The sequence below is a fragment of the Schistocerca cancellata genome, chromosome 5 (genome assembly GCF_023864275.1).
Source record: "Schistocerca cancellata isolate TAMUIC-IGC-003103 chromosome 5, iqSchCanc2.1, whole genome shotgun sequence".
In the NCBI taxonomy this organism is placed as follows: Eukaryota; Metazoa; Arthropoda; class Insecta; order Orthoptera; family Acrididae; genus Schistocerca; species Schistocerca cancellata.
In genome coordinates, this window is record NC_064630.1 from 368,508,413 (window position 1) to 368,531,159 (window position 22,747).

Genomic DNA, 22,747 nt, shown 5'->3' on the forward strand with positions numbered 1-22,747 from the left:
TCAAGTGTTAGTAAACAACTGGATTTCGAAGTTTGGTGTACCAGAGGCAATAATTTCTGACCAAGAGACGAACTTAATGTCGGATTTAATGATGGAACTGTGTAAATTGTTGAACATAACAAAGTTGAGGACGAGCGCGATGCATCCAAACGGAAGGACAGAAAGAGTACACAGAACAATCGGGAAGATTCTGAGTTTTTATGTGGATTCTCATCACCATCAGTGGGACGAGTATTTGAAGCATGTTGCATGCGCATATAATTTGAAAATCCATACAAATACTGGTTTGTCTCCATATGAGGTAGTGTACGGGCAAAAAATACTGGCACCGTTTGATTTGGAGAGGCTACAGAAAGGAAGGACTGGTGAATCTGTACGTCAGTTTGCAAGAACAATTTTGGATGTTTGGAAATCGATACAAAAGGCGAATACAAAGACTTTGGAAAGGCAGGAAGACGCAGTAAAGTGGAAAGGAAGTTTACCGCAGTATAGAGTGGCGCAATGGGTAATGCTGTCCAGCCCCTATATACAAAAAGGGAAAATGAAGAAGTTCCCCACAAGGTATCAAGGACCTTACCAAGTTGTTGAAACCACATCCGCCGTTAATGTTGAGCTTCAGCTGCCAACTAGAACAACGATAGTACACATTGGGCGGTTACGGCCATTTAAGGATTTCCTGGATGTGATTCTAGGCATATCACAGGAAGGAAATAGGAAGAATGAGACAGTGAAGAGAGGTCCTAAGCACAGAGAAAACCAGGAAGATAGAGTGCAGCATGGAGTATCGTATCCATAAAGTAGTAAAGTATTTGTAGTTTTTTTGTTTTCGTGTCATGTATCATTGGGTTTGCACAGAGTAATTTGGCAATGTATTTTCATACGTTGTATGTATTTTCGAATATAGCCTGCTGCGGACAGCAGTCATTTTGAAGGAGGAGGAAGGAAGGCTGATAGTGATCCCTGTCCTCAGGTCACTGAAAAGGGAAGTGTAACATCTGACATGAGTGTTGTTGGAGGAGAAATCAAATGCAGTTCTTGAGAAATAAATGCGTCGGATTAAATTTTGCGGCAAAGCCGTGATAAATATGTGTTGAACGATGTCAGAGTCGTACGATTTCCTATCTAAATTTTTAGTTATCGACAGTGCTGGGTCCGGAAAGTAGTGTTTATTGCACCAGATCATATAATGTAAATTTAAGGATGAAAGTAGTCACACAACCGGTGTTGAGTTTGGATCAAAAATAGTGAATGTTGGAAGAAAATCTGTGAAGCTACAAATATGGGACACATGCATGGTGCAGTTATTTTTAGCTAGGTGGGGAAGGAGTAGACTGTCCAAGGGACATCCTGGAGCCAAAATTGAGTTTGCAACGGGTTGGGAGGCATTGGATCTTCTCCAAGTAACAAATTGTTTTCAGTGGGGAGCATTTGCAGAAGTGGAACGTATAGAGCTCGAGGTGAGAGGAATTTTAATCAATGGATCTAAGTGTAATAGGACCAACCTTCCACCTGCCAGCGTCAATTTCAGGAGTCACATAATTGAATGTTATGAAGCCACAGCTGTACTGGTCAGAAGCCACTTTCGAGTGTTTGCCTAGGAAGAATCTGACCTTGTTTAATCAAACTCTGAAGCCAGGTCTGTTAAGATCCGTAAACCAGTTCATTTTAGAGCAAGAGGGGCACATATCAGCCGAACAGCTTATGCAACAAGTCGCTCAGTATAGGGAAAGGTGACGGCAAATAACGATTATTTCGAGCACCTCTGTGTCAAGTGTCATCGCGGCCTTAACTTTGTTATATGTTGCTTTCTTTCTCATCAGATGGAGAGCTAATTCCAAGAGGAAACCAAGGGTAGTCCTAGTCCCAGTGGATTGGATATCGAGGGCGTGAGACGAGTAGGTAAGGGGTTGATCGAGAAGTGGACGTCCAATAAGGAACTTTTACGTTTTGTTTCATGGCATGGTTTTAAGGGGCACTAGACCACCTTTAAGTTTTCTAATAGTAAGGAAATATGCCAAACAAGTTAAGACCTAGTTAAGGGTCGACTCGGGGACCAGGTCTTTCCGAAGAGGGGAATAATATAGGGTACCACCGTTTAGGATAGGGAAAGCTAGTTTTGTGCACTATTCTGAGCACAAGTTACAGCCAGGTGCGAGCCAGATTGCAGTGAGTTATGCATACCAACAGTTGCAAAGTGGAATAGAGATCACAGGGCCATCAAATTGCTGAAAGAGTATACATAGCGGTTTTGCATGTCACAAATCACAGGCAGAAGGGGCCCACTGGCCAACCTAGTGTGTTATGAGTACGTGACGCAAAGCAACGCGTATGGCAAAGCAGAGGCACAAGGCCGCCTATAAATAGGTGCGGGTTCCTAACGAGATTCATTCAAGTGTGGCAGCTCTCCTGGAGGGAGGGAGTGACGTACACTAGCTACATGCAGCAGCATATGGGGCACCAGCGTTTCAGTCCACGGCGGGTCACTGGTTCGATCCTCTGAGGCCAACGTGGGGTCCGTAGCCAGCCAGTGGTGGCCCACTTCATCACTCGCTACTGCAGGCACTTGTCGTGACTTCCAACATACGCCGGTGGCATCCCAAGGCGAAGGTCGCAGATTCGGACTCCGGATTGCGGGCGCTTGTAGTCATCGCATCCTAAGCTACACCGGTGAGGGAATACAGTGCAGACCAGACAGCTGAACCGGCAGCCGGTGCATCCTGACACCATTGGAACTCTGTAGCTGGCCAAAGCCGGCTCGACACAGCATTGCATTGCATGGGCCACTGGGATGCTTCCTAAGCATTGCAGGGCCCTGTGACACAGACCGGGGCGTATGAGGGCACTGTGGTTGGTAACAATAAATCATTTGGAAAGCTCAGACGAGTCTTAATATGGTGCCTTCTGGCTCTTCCCGCTACAGTTGGTCATCCTGATACATCCGCTGGCAGAAGTTGCCACTACACTATATTCACATTTCGACGTGGATGTGGTCCAGAGTGAGTTTCATCGACGACGTCATTGCAGCATTGTAAAACGGCCTGTGCCACTGAAACACCTGCTGTTTTGACAGGCGTTTGTTCACAGATGCCGAAGGAACATTACACAGTATTTCTTCACAACACAGGCACGGCAGTTGCGTTAGGAAGGTAACATCTCCAACAACTAGCCGGCGAATACCAGCATTAGAATAAAACTGCTGAACTTTATGGAACTAAGCGATTATAGTGTTATTTGAGTTGGAAAGTTTAGTGTAAGTAAAGCAAATAGATTCTGGGCGGCTGGAATGCCGCAGTATTGAATTTTGTACAAAAAAATGGTTCAAATGGCTCTGAGCACTATGGGACTCAACTGCTGAGGTCATTAGTCCCCTAGAACTTAGAACTAGTTAAACCTAACTAACCTAAGGACATCACACACATCCATGCCCGAGGCAGGATTCGAACCTGCGACCGTAGCGGTCTCGCGGTTCGAGACTGCAGCGCCAGAACCGCGCGGCCACTTCGGCCGGCCGAATTTTGTACAGTTTGGTGTGAAAGTGCAAGTTTCAGAGGCATAAGTGGTGTGTAAAAAGGGCGTTGTTGCAACATACACTTATGAGCGAAAGCATTAAGACCACTTGCTTAATTGCTTGTTTTCCCGTCTTCGGAACGAAATACGTCACTGATTCTGCGTATCACGGATCAGACAGTTTGTTGGTAGGTTTGTGGTGGTATGTGGCATTAGATGTCTATGCACAGGCTTTGTAATTCGCGAAAGTAACGGAATTAGGCGATTTTTGTCGTAGAGACATCAACGTGAGTTCACTGTAATGTTCCTCAGACCAATGTAGCACGGTTTTAGCTCCGTGATAAGGACAATTATACTGCTGAAAGACATCACCGACAGAGTAGACATCAAACGTGAAGTGATGCAGGTGGTTCGCAGCTGACCACGTGTCTTCCATTACTACCACAGGTGCCATGAAAGCGCAGGGCAACTTCTCCCATAGAAAAATATTGCTCCCACCAACCTGTGTCGATGGTGTGCTGCACGTTTCGCCTCGATGACGCCGTTTGTGGAGACGACCATCGACCTAGTGTAGCAAAAATGTAAATTTACCCGAAGAGCCGACACGTTTCCATTGATCGAAGGTCGAATCCCGACGGTCCCGTGCTCACTGCAATGCTGATTGACGATTTCGTTGGGTGAACATGCAAACACGTAGGGGTTGTCATCTGCGGAACTCCATGATCAACAATGTACGAGTAATGGTGAGCTCTGAAACATTTGTGTGTGCACCAGAATTGTGTTCATCCGGCAGAGATGCCGCAGAGCACCAAGCACCATCCGTCCTACTTTACAGAGCAGACAAGCCTCCGAGCCCCGTGTACGTCCAAGCAGTTGTCGCCTAGTGATAGTTTCACTGTTCTCCTACTTCTTTCAGTAGATGCTCACGACAGTAGCACTTGAACATTCGACCAGCTTCGCCGTTTTCGAAATACTTGTTCACAGGCTCATCGTCATAATGATTTGCCCCTTGTCAAAGTCGCTTATCTAAATGGATTTCCCCATTTGCGGCCCATCCCTTCGCTAGGGTGATTCCTCGCCCGTGTCTGCTCCACTTAACTACTTTTGCTACCGCATCAGGTGCCCACAATCCCACTCGGTTCAAAACGACCACAGGCAGTGCCAACACACGCTTCCAGTCTGGTGGGGAACGACTGCTGAACATGTACTACTTTTTCAGCGGAGGTGTCCGAATAGGCTACACTAGTACATCGCTGTATATCATCGGGTGTAGTTGGTATGTCGTTGTAGATAGGATCTTTCAGCTTTCGCCACAGAAAAAATTCTACAGGCTTCGTATCTGGGAAACGGGCCGGCCACGGGACAAGTCCTCTGCGTCCAGTTCAATGATTTGGAAAAAAAATCGTGAAGACATGCTATAGTACTTCGTGCACTATGGGACGGACAGCCATCCTGTTGGTACCACATGTTCCTCCTAGTCCGCAGAAGAACGTCTTCTAGCATCCCTGGGATATTGTGTGTTAGGAGGATGCGATATTTGTGCGCGTTCAGTGTTCCGTCTATGAAAAACGGGCCTATGAGCTGATGGTTCACTGTCCCAAATCAGTCGTTTCCACTCCATGCACGTTGACGAAGCGAATGAGCATTGTCAGCAGACCAATAGCGCTTGTTTCGTCGGTTTACTTGCCCATGACTGGTAAACGTAGCTGCATCACTAAGCAAGACACATGCTACATCTGGAGTATTCTGTCTTAATGTCCATGTACATAAGTTAATACGATTATTATAATAGTTCCCAGACACCTGGCTGAAAATGACTTACAAGTCCGTGGCGCCCTCCATCGCTAGTGCTGAAATTTAATATGATGTTGACCCAGCTTTAGCGTTGATGACAACTTCCACTCTCGCAGGCATACGTTCAATCAGTTGCTGGAAGGTTTCTTGGGGGAGTGGCAGACCATTCTTCATGCAGTGCTGCACTGAGGACAGGTGTCGATGTCGGTCGGTGAGGTTTGGCACGAAGTAGAGGTTCTAAAACATCCCAAAAGTGTTCTATAGGATGCAGGTCAGGACTCTTTGCAGGCCAGTCCATTACAGGGATGTTATTGTAGTGTAGGCACTCCGCCACAGACCGTCCATTATGAACAGGTGCTCGATCGTGTTGAAAGATGCAATCGCCATCCACGAATTGCTCTTCAACAATGGGAAGCAAGAAGACGCTTAAAACATCAATGTGGGCCTGTGCTGTGATAGTGCCACGCAAAACAACAAGGGGTGGAAGCCCCCTCCAAGAAAAACATAACCACACCATAACACCACGGCCTCCGAATTTTGCTGTTGGCAGTACACACGCTGGCAGATGACGTTCACCGGGTATTGACCATATCCACACCCTGCAATCGGATCGCCACACAGTGTTTACGCTCCTTACACCAAACGAGGCGTAGTTGGGGATTTACCGGCGTGATGTGTGGCTTATGACCAGCCCCTCGACCATGAAATACAAGTTTTCTCACCTCAAGCCTAACTGTCATAGTACTTGCAGTGGATCCTGATGCAGTTTGGAATTCCTGCGTGATGGTCTGGATAGAAGTTTGCCTTTTACATATTACGATCCTCTTCAGCAGTCGGCGGTCTCTGTCAGTCAACAAACGAGTTCAGCCTGTACACTTTTGTGCTGTACGTGTCCCTTCACATTTCCACTTCACTATCACACCGGAAACAGTGGACCTAGGGATGTTTAGGAGTGTGGAAATCTCGTGTACAGACGTAGGACACAAGTGACACCCAATCACCTGACCACGTTCGAAGTTCATGAGTTCCACGGAACGCTCCATTCTGCTCTCTCACGATGTCTGACTACTGAGGTCGCTGATATGGCGTTCTTGGCAACAGGTGGCAGCACAATGCACCTAATATGAAAAACGTATGTTTTTGGGGGTGTCGGGATGCTTTTGATCACATCATGTATGTTGATGGAGAACGCGCAGGAAACTTGCCTCTCTCATGTCACTTCTTCGTACGATCGCGCGGGAACTAACGTGCGGATCGATTACAACAGCAGCAAGAACATTAATGTCCCCCTCGTCTATTGTCACTTCTTTCCTTCTGTTACGTTGTCTAGGAGTTACACTACTACTACTACTACTACTACTACCACGTAATGGCTGAAGAGACTGAGAAGTAACTTCCGTGATGATTAACGTCTATTGGGATATCTTGCCGCATACACTGTACAAGAATGAACTACATTCTTCCTATTCTCTGCATGCTCTGAGTACGTCAGCTTTTTCTGCAATGGTAAATCCCGTCATCCGCTCACGACCTAAGGCTTATACTGTCACACACACCGAATAGCAAGTCGTAATGCACTCCAGGAACACACAAGTACGCTGGTAACAAACATAACAACATCGTTCCTAGCAACTACACAGAGCGATTCTAGGCGCTATGGTCTGGAACCGCGCGACCGCTACGGTCTCAGGTTCGAATCCATGCCTCGGGCATGGATATGTGTGATGTCCTTAGGTTAGTTAGGTTTAAGTAGTTCTACGTTCTAGGGGACTGATGACCTCAGAGCCATTTGAACCATTTTTGAACTACACAGACTGAATGGCACAAGCAAGTGTTGGTGTGGACAATTTTCAAAATAAGATATCTCGTAAACGACTAGCACTAAAATCCTGCAAAAAACAACGCAGACATTCTAGTTTACCCTAATTTTAGTTTGTTAACGTCAACAGGCACTGCTACATTTAAAAAAGCGTATGTTTGGACAAATTATACACATTCTAAGTAATATTATAATCTGTTTATTGGATAAAAATACGAGCCCCTGACTACCAATCCGTTCTTTGAAAACCGCACATCAATAGTACTTTTCATTTCCGCATAATTTGCGTTCCAAGTTTTATGGGATTCGCCCTAATAAGCACCGACATACAGACAGGGGATTCGAGTGCCTTTTGTGTCTTTCCGACGTGCGTGCAACAAATCCGAAAACGAGAAATATGGCGTCGTTGTTACCAAATGCGTCCAAACAGGACAACCGTGCAGTTATCCTTTCTTGGCTGCCAAAGAAGAAACCCCGGTAGACCTCCATCCGAGAATGAAAACTGGGTATGGGGCAGCATGCCTGTCGATAACAACCATTGTCGAATGCGACAAGGGATGTTGCTGCTTCATGATAACACACGTCCCATACTACAAATGTCGTGACGCAGAAGCTAAGCCAACTCAAATGGGAGACACTCGGGCACCCCCCTATGGTCCTGATCTATCCCCCGTGCCGTTGTCACGCCTTCGGTCCCTTAAGAAAGGCGTTAAAGGGTCTCGCTGGATGTAGAATTTTCGTGCAGCGACACCGAACTTAAGCTATGTAGACGAGGAATTGGAACTCTGAGTTCGGACGCAAAGTGTCTCGCAGTTTCACACTTCCACACAACCAGATCTTCGAAGAAGTGTTTACTGGAACCTCCAAGTGCAGTGAGAATTCCGAAAACTGAAAATCATCATCTTATTATCAATCGTATCTCATAGTGCAACGAGAAATCCGAAAAGATAGAGTTCTGTCGATTGTCCAAAAGCTTGCTGTAGTATTTCAATATACGTCGTAGTTACTGGGCTTACAGTGGCCTGCGTTCTTGGTATCAAGAATAATAGTACACTTAAGATTAAGTCAGCTGTTTTGACTGTCACGAATAAAAACAGATATTATGTTCAATTATGACGTGTTAGTTCAGTGTGGACTAAGGCTACTGCCTGAGTTAACTTCCCGAAAAATCGTGAAGATGTGGTTTCATAATAAATCGTATCTTTATGTATAAGTTTTCATATAAGCAGCTAAGTAATCTATTTCTCTATTAAATCATCCCTTTGGAAAGTCTATATTGGTTAATTTTCTGCACACTGTTGTTGGTAATTGTAATTAAAATTCTAATATGCAATAATGAAAGATTTCTATACCGGCTATTGCAAAATGACCAAGCAGCATAGTAAAATAAATATTTGCAAAAAAGAAAAAAACATTAAAGATATTTTGATGTTCAAATTAAAACGAATTAAACGGTTTTAAACATTTATTTTCTGTTTTGAGACGAAATATGAAAATCCCTATGTTCGCGCGTTGAACTTATTCAAAGCAATACTACATTGGTTATAATTTTAAACTTTTAACGTCCTTGGACCAATCCAGTAAACTTCCGCCATAAACACAAAATGTATGGAGGAGGCCAATAAACAAAGAAGGCGGACAGCTGCTCTAGTAAGTTTTACTGTAAACATCGTCAAAAACAACAAATTCTGAACCTTCCGTGGCTTCGTTCAGTGGCGTACAGGCAGTGCTGCTGAGGTTTGTGCTACAAGATCTGCATCTTCTGTCGATGGTGCCTCATTAACAGCTGCATTTGATGCTAATGCTGTTACTGTTTGCGGATCCATGGTACAATAAAATAAATTCTAAATCATTGTCGTCAGTATAAGGAAGTGAGCGAAACGCCGCCTATTGACACGAGAGAAAGACCAAAGTCGCTGAGAAAAAGGAGTCACCGTGTGCATATCCGAACACAGATCCATCTGGTAGTTTGTCTGAGAATATTATTGTGGCTGTCAACTGTGGTCAAGACCAAAAAAGCTGAGATTATCGAATGACATTTAAAAGCAATTCTAAGAGTATGACATTTGTCTACGACACAGAGGTATAACTGCAGAAAACGAACCCCCCCCCCCTCGCCACGCCCCTTCCCCTCCTCCTGGTTGTCTCACGCATTGCTGGCAAATTTCATGGATCATTGTCTGTGTGCCCGAGATACAAAAGTATGCTTGTGTGCGTGTAGGTAGTGCACCCTCTTCTGGCGGTTCGTTAGACTCGAAAAATAAAATCAAACAGATAGAGATTTGCGTTATATAACGCCGCTAGAGCTAAGGGAACACCTAGGCTCTCTTTCGAAGTATAATCCAATAAGTTCAAACTGAATCAAATTTAAAATTTTATTCCTGAAGTTTGTTTCGACAGCAATCGAACATTCGAACCGGTGCGTAGATATTCCTTGAGTATAGACCGAAATTTATTTTGTACGTTGGTATTTTGCTATAGGTAAATCTGACGTCAGCAATGCAACTTAATTAGCGTGTGAAGGTCTTGGTGTTGATGTTTACGATGCGATGAACGCCGCTATCATTAGATGTTTAACATTAGAATCGCAAGGCATCTGCTCGGCTTGCCATGGAATAGGAAACGCTGCTTATGTCTATTAAGTAAACACCACAGCGCCTCGTAAAATGACCCGGAAGAATCGTGATCTGAGCGGGATAAACTCCCTGTCGGAATAATGAGAAAATCCCTAATGCATCAAGGACACTTAACTTTTTATTCTGCACGGCTACAAATAGTCTTCAGTGCCTGGCCTAATCTTCGTTAGTAAAACTGATGGCACCGAAGATTAGGCTGACACACATCGTTATTCATGAGATGTCAGCATTCCGTCACTGTGTCAAGTGTTCCCTGCGTCCGCCCAGCATGGCGTCTGATACTAGTCAGTCTCGTTCCTTTCCTATTTTTTTTTATCTCTTTAGTATTCCACTGGGCATACAACGCTTTCTGACTTGTCCTAATTGTATAGTCAATCTTTAGCTATCTGTATCATCTTCCTCTCAATGCCACATTCAGCACCAAATTCATTATTCCTGGAGGATTTAGCATGTGTGCCACTAACGTACCCCTCTTCCGTATGTCCATCCTTTTGACTGGAGGTCTTGGGGACCACGGCCTTTCATTGTTGTAAGAAAATCAAAAGGCTAGAGCCATTCTTATGATCTTATTTATTGTGTACTACCAGTTTCGGCGCTTCAGTGTGCCATTCAGGCCTTGGTTGATGCTGAAGGTGTTATCGGGATCCACATATACGCTGCAATAGTGGCCAACATAACTGGTTATAAGGACTATCTGCAACTGTGATGTCAGTACTACAACCATCAACTGCCCAGTGGGGATTCGTGTGTCCCACGTTAATGGGTCTGAGATTACTAGCGGACTATTAAGTTATAAATACATACATTTGGTTATTGAACTGTTGTTGTTTGCATGAACTTATTTTGGAACTTACTGGTTCCTCTGACAAATAATGTACTCTGATATTTCTGTTGCCGGATCTCCTAGGAAGCGCAGCGATGTTGAGATGTTGAATGACATCTTAAAATATCATGACACCGTACTAACCAGCAGACCAATGCTTGAATTCTCTTTGCTATTACTGCTGTCACTCGAAGAATTGCAGCTATACAATTTGATAATTATAGAGACAGTAACAAAATCTACTCTTTCAAATTTGTTAATTGTTGCACGTATCTCGATTGCTTAGTGCTGAAGCGCCATAAAATAAAAATTAAACGCGATATAAAAATTAAAGACCCCTGCCTTCTTATTGCAACAGTTACAGTGAACATACGATATCCTTTAGAATGTGGCCTCAGGCAGCAATGCGGAATTCATCCAGAATTCCAAACATGCACATATGTAGTATTGTGTTTGCACAGTAGGTATTTGGTTTTGGCTTTCATCATCAGACGTGTTCCCGTGACGCTGCTAAAATGCTGGGAACGAAAATAATAAAAATCAATGTATTCTTGTTTCTGTAGCATCTCTGACGTTAGCAGAGGCGACGCTCCTCTCGGCTTTAAGGAGGGTAATAAAATCTTTGACCAACCCTAACACTTACAAACATAATTATGTAATCCTGACGCTTTATACGACAGATTCTGTAGGTAAAACCGCGCTTAAGTTGTTGAGGCTTAGTAACGAACTATTTCTTACATAATGATATAATCTATCATTTTCAATTGGTGTAAGGAAAATTAATCAAAATCACCCAAATAGATACACAGAAGCCTTTCTGGACGTGAGTCCAAAGCAGAGTCATATCCCGTTCTATTTTTAGGATGTGCTCATGAAAAGCGACTATCGATTTACGCACAGCAGTGATTCGAGTAGAAAACCGCTCTATACTTTTCAGATCTCCAACTGGCCTGTTTATGGAAAACACATGCAAATCTAGAAAAGGGTGATCAGTCATACTCGAACCAACATCCTTCAAATATCACCTCCAGTTCATGCCAGTACATCTTCTTTCTTCGAGTGAATAAATCGGTACGCCTTCTACTTCTTTTGTTATATTTTGCTAGCCCGCTTATTGAGATGAATTTTAGAAGAAAAAAAATCATCGGCAAGACTCAGCGAAATCAGAATCACTTCCGACGATGTCTAACACTGCTCAGGACTAAACGTTAAGAACAAAAATGTTTCATGGATCTTCAGAGTTTCTAAGGAAAAACAAAGCTCGTTAACATTTTGAAAAATTTCTCTTTCTTCCGACAATTTGGATGCAAAAAAAAATGCGTAATGGAACATTTTCGTAAATATCGGTGCCGAAAATTGGCGATGTACGATTGAATGTATTTTAACAGCATCTTGAAGTGAAGGAATTTCTCGTTCGTTTTCTGTCAGATATGAAGAAGTTTGGAGGCACTTGATGAATCTTTTAACTTGCCTATAGAAATGAAAGCCACGTAATATTTGTTGTAATAATAAAAATCAGTAAACAGCGAAACAGCATTCGAAATTCAATAAAAATTCATGGAAATAGTCGCATTTTTCGTCGCATTACTTTTCAAATGTAATAGATACAAAATAAATTGACTAGTGTTGAAAAAAATAAAAACTTGGAACAGATACGAGCTCAATCGAGCGATAAGCCGATTACAGAGTTTGAACGCTACCCACTTGAACGCCGATACCTCGTACTGCAGGTCATAACGCATTGGTACATCACTGATGCGCAAAACTTCTCTTGCGATTTTCTTGAAAACGCCTAAGCAGTATGCCGTACTACTTGCACATTTTGTTGTCCTAATGGACTACTGAAACTGTACAAAGTCTGAAATTAATTTGCTATTTCAAAACCGATGCCTCCACTTGTCAGTGGAAAAATTAGTAAACGAAATGGTTGCAGTGTAAGCGAGTCCTTTCGATTGCGAACCTAGGAATTTGCATAGTCAAGCTGATGCTGATACCACTTCTTGGTCGTCTTTGATATTCACAGAAAACGACAAATGTGGCATAAATCATCCTGTGACGGCCAAAAGTGTGACTTGTTGGCACTGCAATTCAGAGTGGAAATTACCTCGCCCATACACGTACGAGACGCCGACGGGAAACATGTAAAAACTTGTTTCAGTTATGTGTCAAGGATGATTATAAGCTATTTCTCTCCAAGTTAATCGGCCCAACGGCATGTAACGAAGAGGTAATCACGTCTCCAATTACTCTATATTATTCCAATTCTGTTTTACCTCACGTTGCAACTTCACTTACTGCTCATAATTTCCTTACACGTCAGATGATTTCCGTTCAGAATGCGAGCAGTATAAAAAGATCCGTGTTCGCACTCTGCTTTCAGTTTGACGTTTTTTCTTTTCTCTTACAGAGAATTTTTCGTGTTATTGGCAAGTAGTTATTAGAGACAGGCCGTAAGCCCAAGTTAGGAAGTACAGCGTTCTCAAACTTTTTTTCTCTCTTCCGTTAACCCAACGTGATAAGTATTCCATACCGACGAGCAATACTCAGGAAACGCGGTTTTCTAAAGCCATCATCCCACGGGACGAGACAGCGAAGTTGACGTGGACGCGAACGAGCCATCGGACCTCAGAGGACGAGCTTGTTAACGTGACTTGCGCACTCAGTGCTCTCCAGCGGTCGTTGTCGACTCTATTTGGTTTCCAAACGACATAGTTCCTTTATGAAAATGCACGCGCGTAAAATAGCTTCGTTAACTCTATTAACGACAGTCGAATAAGAGAGGAGAAAATCGCGAAGAAGATTCTGAACTCGTCGATGGCTCGAACAGCAAAAGGCTGATAGAGGAACGCCAGATAATGCTGTACTGCGAGCTGAGATACGTTCTAGACGAAGTCATTCGTTACCTCGATTACATTTTCATTCAATTTTCGGTACAGTGTCTAATGTCAGTCTGGGCATTCATAATATCCATATTCTCGATGTCGCATTGACTATCAACGCTCTGAAATAACGTATTTCACCACACAGATTTCACGATCGAGAGTCGTTTCGGAATTTCATCCGAATGGGAGACCTCTTCGAAGTTGCTCACCACCACTGAAAAAGATATTTACCAGCAAGATACAAACATGAGCCAGTCCATAAACCCATATAAATGTATATTATTATTATTATTATGTACGATTCTGTTGGATCATGCAAAGCTTCTTGAGTCTTTTTCCTTTTTTCCACACTGCTCTCATTTTTTCCTGCTTGGGCACTCTTCCCTTCCTCTTTTAATTTTGTTCCTGCTTTCTTCGGAGCTTCGTTCTCTGACTGGACTTCCCATCCGTCAGCTTTCTGCTTAAATACCTTTCTGTCAAAAATATCTGAATAATTTATCTGAGCTTTCTGTAGGTCCTTTTTGACCGCTTGTATGCAGGGTATAGTTTTAGGTCCGATGTATTTAAGAATTTTGTGCGTAAGTCTTATTTTGGGAAGCCTAGAGACGTGCTCATAAAAATTTAATCGCCTTTTTCTAATGCCTGCTGCAAGGTTGGACAATTTCTCAGTTGTATGACGAGATCGTAGTCTATAGCCCTCTTCTGTTTTCTTTGGCCCTACTATCTTTCTGATGATTTTACGGTCTTCCTTTTGTAAATTTTCTAGGTCACCTTTTATATGGACTGTCAGGGTTTCACTGGCATACAGGAATTCAGGCATTAATACAGTATTATAGTGTCTAATTTCAGTGTTTTTGGACAAGCATTTTTAATGTACACCTTGCAGGTTCTTCCCAAGGCACTCTTTAGTTTTTGGAGGCGAATGTTTTGTGTTATTTTCTCTCGCCCCGTAGGTTCAACACTTCACATAAGTATTTAAAATATGGGACTCTGTTGATATGGCTGTATTGTCTAGTGAAGTTTTGGTGTCAGTTTTTGTGGCGATGAACTCTGACTTTAGGAAAGATATTTGCAGACCAAGCACATTCTTTAAGGGTTCAACCTGTGTGATCGCTGTTATCTCATCATTCGCTAGTAAGGATAAGTCGTCACCAAAAGCTAAACATGAAATTCTTATGTCATCCTTGACTCGCCCCATCTGTATGTGTTTACAGCAGTTTTTATTCTTCAGTTCCTTTTCCCATTGGCGGATGACTTTGTCCAGCACAAGGTTCAATAGGAGTGGAGACAGAGCATCACCTTGTCGGACGCCAGTTTCGATCAGGAAGGACTCGGATATTTCACCCATGAATTTCACCTTGGAGGTAGTATCGGTCATTGTTTCTTTGATTAGATTAAGGGGTTTTGAATCTAATCCTTGTTCTTCTAGGATATCAACAAGTGCTTGTCGGTCAACTGCGTCGTATGCCTTTTTAAAGTCAACAAACGCGCTAATAATGGGCCATTTCTGACTACTTTGTATTTTGGCACGCTCATTAGATTGGAAATTCGTTTTGTGCAGGATCTACTGGGGCGAAAGCCACCTTGGTATTCACCAATTTTGTTTTCCAGTTGCTTTTGTGCTCTTTGAAGTAGAACTTTGTATGCGCCCTGAAGTAGTGATATGCCTCGATAATTATTTACATTAGATTTGTCTTCTGCTTTGTGTAATGGATGAATAAGCGCCCATTTCCATTCCTAGGGTAATTTTTCTATCTTCCTAATATCTACAATGATTTGGGTTAACCCTTTGAGAGAACTTGGTCCTAGAGTTTTCAGTAGCTCAGCAATAATCCCATCCTCGCCAGATGTTTTGTTTTTTTTAGTTTAATAATGTGCTTGTGAATTTCTTCTCGTGTTGGTGGGGATGATTCAGGTTGCGTGTAAGTAGGTCTTTCTTTAGGGAATCTTGAAAGTAGTTCTGGACAATTAACGAGTGCTGAAAAATAATGTGCCAGTTCCTTACTGTTTTCGTAGTTACTAAGTGCAAGTTTTCCGTCAGATTTCTTGAAACACAAATTTTATGGGCTGTATCTGCGAATTTTTTCTGCAAAAGTTCTGTACAGATCTCGTGTATTGCAGTTGCGGAAGTTTTCTTCGATTAAGCTCAGTTGATTTTTCAGGTATTTTCTTTTGGTCTGCTTAATGATTTTCACCACTTGTTTCCTGGTTTGATAAAAGTATTGAAGATGGGCATTGGGGAAACAGTTCAGTTGTTGGCCTTTGGAACAAGAACTGCAGCAGATACGTCGTTTATAGCAAATAACATCGGATTTTGAGATGATACTTCTATTAAACGAATAAGAACGACTCAGAACCTTTTAGAAAACAAATAGGAAAACAATATTTGGGAAGGAGTTGGATGCGAACCTATGTAAGACATACACTGTCTAAAGATTGTACCTATAAATCAAAATCTTCCAAAAAGAACTTTTGATAGATCATCATTGTGACAAAGCTTTGAAATAGTATACTTTCGTAGTACACAAGTTACTAGACTAAAAGCATCAACTGCAGGAAACCTTTATCCAGCGACATCTAGGTTCCTGATATTTTATTATAATAAATCGTAGCTAAAACGACACGTTTCCGAAAGATACTAAATTTGCTGATACTTTGAAACAGCTTATATTCGTGCCATGCACTCTGTGAGAAAGAAAACTCACCAAGTATGCTGTTTAACGCCATACAATATGGTGGCTGCAATGTTCTGCTTGTGATGTAAAACGAAGTCGCATCTGATTGGCCACATTGCTCTCCATGAGGCAAGAATCTAACATCCTAGATAACTTTTTTCACGCACTGCGGTGTAGTGGAACGTGGAAGTCCACGCTGTGACGTTACCAGATGCTCGTCCACGTGCATTTTCGCGTCCCGTAAAAGAACGGCTTAAACCGACCTCTTTCATCACTCATTCTTGCAATTCTCCTCATGTGCCGCTGGTCCCGGCGGAGGTTCGAGTCCTCCCTCTGGCATGGGTGTGTGTGTGTGTGTGTGTGTGTGTGTGTGTGTGTGTGTGTGCGTGCGTTTGTCCTTAGGATAATTTAGGTTAAGTAGTCGGACAGTGTTGTGGTGATATTTGGTACTAAAGTGGTATTATTAACTCAGCTTAAGCGTCACATTAACTTCAAACCTGTGGCCTTTTCCTTCTGTTTTCTTCACATATCGATATCTTGCTGTTGGACGCATCACGGAGACTGAAGGCAAGGCACCACGCTTTTGCACCATTACGGAAGAAGAATGTATGCAGTAGCGGACTGACGGGGTGGGTATGGGGGTAGGGGGCGGGTTGGGGGGGTGGTAGGGGGGAGGAGGAGGCTGGAGGGAATGGCCTTCCCCCGGCCTCTGATCTCAGTATGCTTCCAAATTTTGAGGGCCTCAATATTTGGAGGCCCCCAGGACCTAACCATTTTTAACAAAATCACAAGGAAACCAAAAATATGTTCATTAAATAGGAGCCAGTTTGGAATTAAGAGGCCTATACATATGAAAAATGTAAACGTATTTAGCCATTTACACATTATCAAGCCATGGATACTGTCAATGGAAGTGTTGAGAATTTTTAGAATTTTTCCAAACCATTGAACGAAATTTAATAACTGTAGAATTACAACCAGTTGTCTGCTAGAAGCAATTATTCTACATGAAACCCTGAAGGTGTAGCACAGTAGAATCTGGTAGTAATTTACGATGCGGTTGATAAAGGAGCAGGTGCTGCAACAAATAAAAAGGTAGCGTAGGCATCTACATGAAACTGATACTAGAATGGACGTTGCTCCTACATGGACAGCCCAAGAAGTCCTTCAATTTATCATTATACGGAATTTCAGTGAATCATTACCCTATACACTACATAGAATCACATGCTTCTTGACGATTTGTGTCTCAGTCTCGTCATGCTAGTGTTTCTCTGAACTGAAACTAATAAAAGATTATCTTTGCACTACGATGAATAAAGAACGACTAGCCAATTTGTCCGTTTTATGCACTGAAAGAAAAGTTTCAATTTTAATAAATTCCAAAGACGTTATTGTGATTTTCAGTAAAATAAAGGGACGAAAACATGTACTACAATAACATCAATAATAACTTCCATCTCTTATTAAGGTTACGAAAGTAAGTGATTTTCTGATTGTACAAACATTATTTTTACACCTATAAAATGAAAAGTAATTTTGATTTGGAGCGCTTGTTTTGTACAAAGGTAGGACGCAATGTTCCTTCGGACTTTCGTGCATATCTGAAGGAACAGGCACTGCGGCGTCTACAACTGCAATGAAAATATATGAAATGTATTCGCAGTTGCGAATATGGACAACCGTTAGTTATGTAATGAAAATTTGTTTCGAATCTGTACTCGAATCGGATTTCCCGCTTATCGGAAACGTTCGCATTTCTGTTTGGCTAACCGAGCACCCTTCACAGCCAGATCCAAAGATCCGTATGTCGTCAGCACTCGTCTACAATCTGCACTCGTTCGTCCATTATGTATAATCCCGTACATGCAAGACAATTTAACTGAAAGTCACTTGTACAGTGCTGGAGGATATATAACATGCACTGCAACATCGTATTTATCCGGCGACATAAGGCAAGCGACTTCCAATTAAAATGTCTGCCCTGTACAGAAATACACCTAATGGGCGTGCGGGTGGAGGCTGTAGACACATGGTTCACGAAATAAGGAAGTTAGGGTTCAAATGGCTCTGAGCACTTAACATCTGAGGTCATCAGTCCCCTGGAACTGAGACCTACTTAAACCTACTTAAACCTAACTAACCTAAGGACATCACACACATCCATGCCCGAGGCAGGATTCGAACCTGCGACCGTAGCGGTCGCGCGGTTCCTGACTGAAGCGCCTAGAACCTCTCGGCCACAGCGGCCGGCCGGAAGTATGGGTCTGGCCGTGAAGTGTGCTCGAATAATATAAGGTAAGGCTAACGCTTGCGATAAGCGGGAAATCCGGGTTCGAGTGCTAGTCCGGCGCAAATTTTCACTTTTCTCACATGCGATCCTGCGAAGTAGGATTCCATATTCCTAGATTTTCGTCAAGCATTTGGCACGGTGTCTCACTGTCGACTGTTAACAAAGATACGAGCATACGGAATAGGCTCCCAGCCATGTGAGTGGCTCAAAGACCTCTTAAGTAACAGACATCAATATGTTGTCGTCGACGGCGCGTGTTCGTCAGAGAGGAGAGTATCGTCAAAAGTGCCTCCAAAGTGCGACGGGACCGCTATTATTTGCTATATACACAAATGATCTGGTGGACAGGGTAAACAGCAGTCTCCAGCTGTTTGCTAATGGTGCTGTGATGTATGGGAAGGTGTCGTCGTCGTCGTTGAGTGATGTAGGAGGATACAAAACGAATTGAATAAAATTTTTAGTTGGTGTGCTGACTGGCAGATACCTCTAAATGTAGAAAAGAAGAGAAAAGTAAGTTATTGCAGATGGGTAGAAAAAATAATTCCATAATGATCGTGTACAGCATTAGTAGCGTGCTACATGAAACAGTAACGTCGACTAAATATCTAGGCGTAAGGTTGCAAGGCAATATGAAATGGAATGAGCTCATAAGAATTACAGTAGGGAAGGCGAATGGTTGACTTCAGTTTATTGGGAGAATTTTAGGGAAGTGTGGTTCATCTGTAACAAAGACCGCATATCGGATACTAGTGCGACCCGTTGTTGAGTACTGTTAGAGTGTTCGGGATCCGACGAGGTCGGATTAAAGGAAGACATCAAAGCAGTTCAGAGGCGGGCTGCTAGATTTGTTACCGGTAGGTTCTAACAACACGCAAGTCTCACGCTGATGCTTGGGGAACTCAAATGGTAGTCACTGGAGGGAAGGCGACATTATTTTCGAGGAACGCTACTGAGTATATCTGACGAACCGGCACCTGAAGCTGACTGAAGAACGATTCTACTGCCGCCAACGTACATTTCGCATGAGAACCATGTTCATATTCACAACTGCGAATACATTTAATGTAAAAAGTAATTTTCTTATTCTATCCTTTATTATTTCCTTGCAGTCTACCTGATGGTTGTTGATCTAAATGATAATTCGTATTCCATGTTTCCCACTTATATCTTTAAGTATGTATAACATAACTGCTAGAGCGCAGATCACCACATTATAATAGAATACTTTCTTTGTCAGCCAATACATTTTTACTAACCATTTTTTTACAAAATATACACTTCAAATACATAAATTTCTAAGCAGACCGGGGGCCTCATTTAATTTCGCCGCCCTAATAACAAAATAATCAAACCTAATGAATAAAACAGGTGCTACTGATAACAACGTGAATATTGCATGGGTGTACCATATCATAAATACAAAGGCGTTTCCTTTCACCCTAAGAAACGTAGTGGATGCTTCTTTCTCTGGAGAACATTATGATAAAAAAACAGAGTTCAGGTCCTCTAGGTTTATCGATTTTTAGGGCAGTGACACAGAGGCTTATTTATTGTAGTCTTCATGCAACCTCCGTTAAGGAGCCAAAATACACAGTAATAGTTCACAGCTCTATCTTAAGAAATGAGCAATTAATATGAATAACCTTGTGATCAGCAGATGCACAGTTTCACGGCTTAGTCCACCACTGGTTGCAGGCACCTACCAGCCAAATTACTAACACTTGCGTCGCGGTGGATGAAAATGACGGGGTTTCAAGAAGTTACCGTTTAATTTTATTCCATTGTTTAATGAGGATGGTGCTAAAACTGTTACCGCCAACAAGTAAAAATTCACTATTTACTGTCTTCATAAAAAGTAGTGTTACTACATAAATGATTGTAAACACACGGTCAACTGCAAGCGATAGCTCTATCGATGCCAATATGTTCCAAAAATGCGATTGTTCAGGGGTCATATCGCGGATTCTATCGATCAAGTGTTTCGGATTGCCCTTGGCCTATAGACAGTTTGTATGGCCATCGGAAGAACGGGCATACTATAGGTATCTTACAGCACAGGGTCAAAATTTGAACATCACACACCTCCTCCAGTCCAGGAAAGCGAACAAATCGGTTGATTCTCTTGCACTGGGTCTGGTCTAGGGTGGACGTTATACGACTTATAAAAGCATCGTTTGTTCATGGGCGATTCCTGAGAAACCCCAGAATAACCATGATTCTTGAGTCCGGAAACTAATAGTTGTGAGGATGGTCACTTCTGTAATTTATATTCATGGCAGAACGTCAAAAGTTTTATAAATGCAATCAAGTATGTAAATAAACTGTCAAAACTTTACTGACTTACAGGACCCGTTTTATATAAGCAGCAGATCCTGCTGTAGCTGGGAAGAGAAGGGAACAATCGGAAAAACGCTAGCTGCCTCAATCGTCATTCCGCCTTCCTTAGCAAAAATTTTGGTATACGAACATATTCGAGCTTTGTTGTACTGATAGAGAGTAGCGGAGAGACAGTGACTGTGGAACACAATGGTAGTGAGAGAGAAAGAGTGAGGAGAGAGAAACTGGTAGTGAAAGAGAAAATGAAATGAATGGAGACAATAGCAGTGGAGAGAGAGAGAGAGAGAGAGAGAGAGAGAGAGAGAGGAGATAATGGCAATATAATAGAAAGAAAGATGAATGGAGACAGAAACAATCGAAGCAAAAGAGAATGGAGACAGAAAAAATGAAAAATACAGCTTAGTGGTGAACATACATGGGTTTGGGGGGTCAGGACCTCCCCAAACCGCCGACCTTGAACGCGTAGGTATAGGGGGCGGCGCATTTTTGACCGAAATTTTAAACATGTGGATATAGGAGAAAACGTAAGTTGGACCTCCCGAATATTCGAGGCGCTGGGGTATGGTGGAGACAGTGACGTTAGGAAACGCAGACAAAGGGAGACAGTGGAAGTGAAAGAGGGGACAGTGACGTTGGGATATACCTGACATCAATGGGAAACAAAGGAGGGAGTGATAAAGAGGGAAACTTTTAGAGAATGGCAAAGAGAGGTAGAAGGTTAAGTAAAAAGAGAAGCTGGGTAAAAGGATGTAGAACGTTCTGTGTTAAAAGAATGAAAATATGTTAACATACCAAAATTTTTGGTGAGGAAGGAAGAATCAGGTTTATCCAAGCTGGTATCCCACTTTTCTGTCAGATTCTTTTAAGGAGGAATATATTCGCCTCTTTAGTGTTCCGACAGAAGCATTTTTCCGCTGGTAGATAACTGATGATTTCATTATGTGCAAATTGGATGTGTGTTTTTCCACTTTTATCTGAATCGTTTAAGCAAATGGATCCAGTGCATCACATGAATATAATTATTAGCGTGTTGCTGAATGTGATACTGTGGAAAAAATAACTTGCTGATTAGATTGATTTATGAAATTTGTTAAAAGTTCACAACATTCGTCAAGTAATAATTATAGCTGTGAAACTGTAGAGCTGCTGACCACAAGGCTATTCATTTTAATTTCTCATTACTTAAAATAAAGCTGTGAACTGTTAGTGTACATTTTGGCTCCTTAACGGAGGTAGCATGAATACTACAATAAGCCTCTGCATAATTGCTCTAAAAATCGATAAACCAAGAGGACCTGAACTCTTGTTTTATCGTCATATTGTTCTACAGAAGAAGAAAGCATCCATTATGTTCCCTAGGGTGAAAGGAAACGCTTTTATATTTATGAAATGATACGTCATGCATTATTCATGTTACTATCATCCTCTGCTTTTATTCATTAATTTTGATTACTTTGTTATCTCAGAGCTGAAATGCGTATTTTATTAATATCCATTTCTTCTCTGCCCAGAACATCCCAACTTACCAACCAGATCAATACAGAAAACAAAATTCCAATTTTGTCAGTCTTTATGGTTCTACGTACAAGCAATATAGTATGCAGTATCGTATCCACGAAATAACGCAACATCATTATCAGTTACACCACATGCAATAATACGTTCTGTAAATAGTTAGTTACTTACTTTCATAGATCATTTGAACGCTTATTTTAGCGAAATGCCGTGGAATGAGTCAGTTTAGGGGATATCGATACATGATTAGTGTTAACATTAGTGGGCACATTATTTTTTAGTTATACTCATGCAACGACACTTAAAAACAAGTATTTTTTTAAAGACAAATTCGTCCATGGATTAGAAGCAGTTATTCAGGAAAAATTATTTTGGGTTAGATTCAGAACTAGCTTTGGTACCTGTTAGATATGTTATGGTATTGAACAAATTATCAAAAACTTTGTTGCTGCATACTGAATTCCTT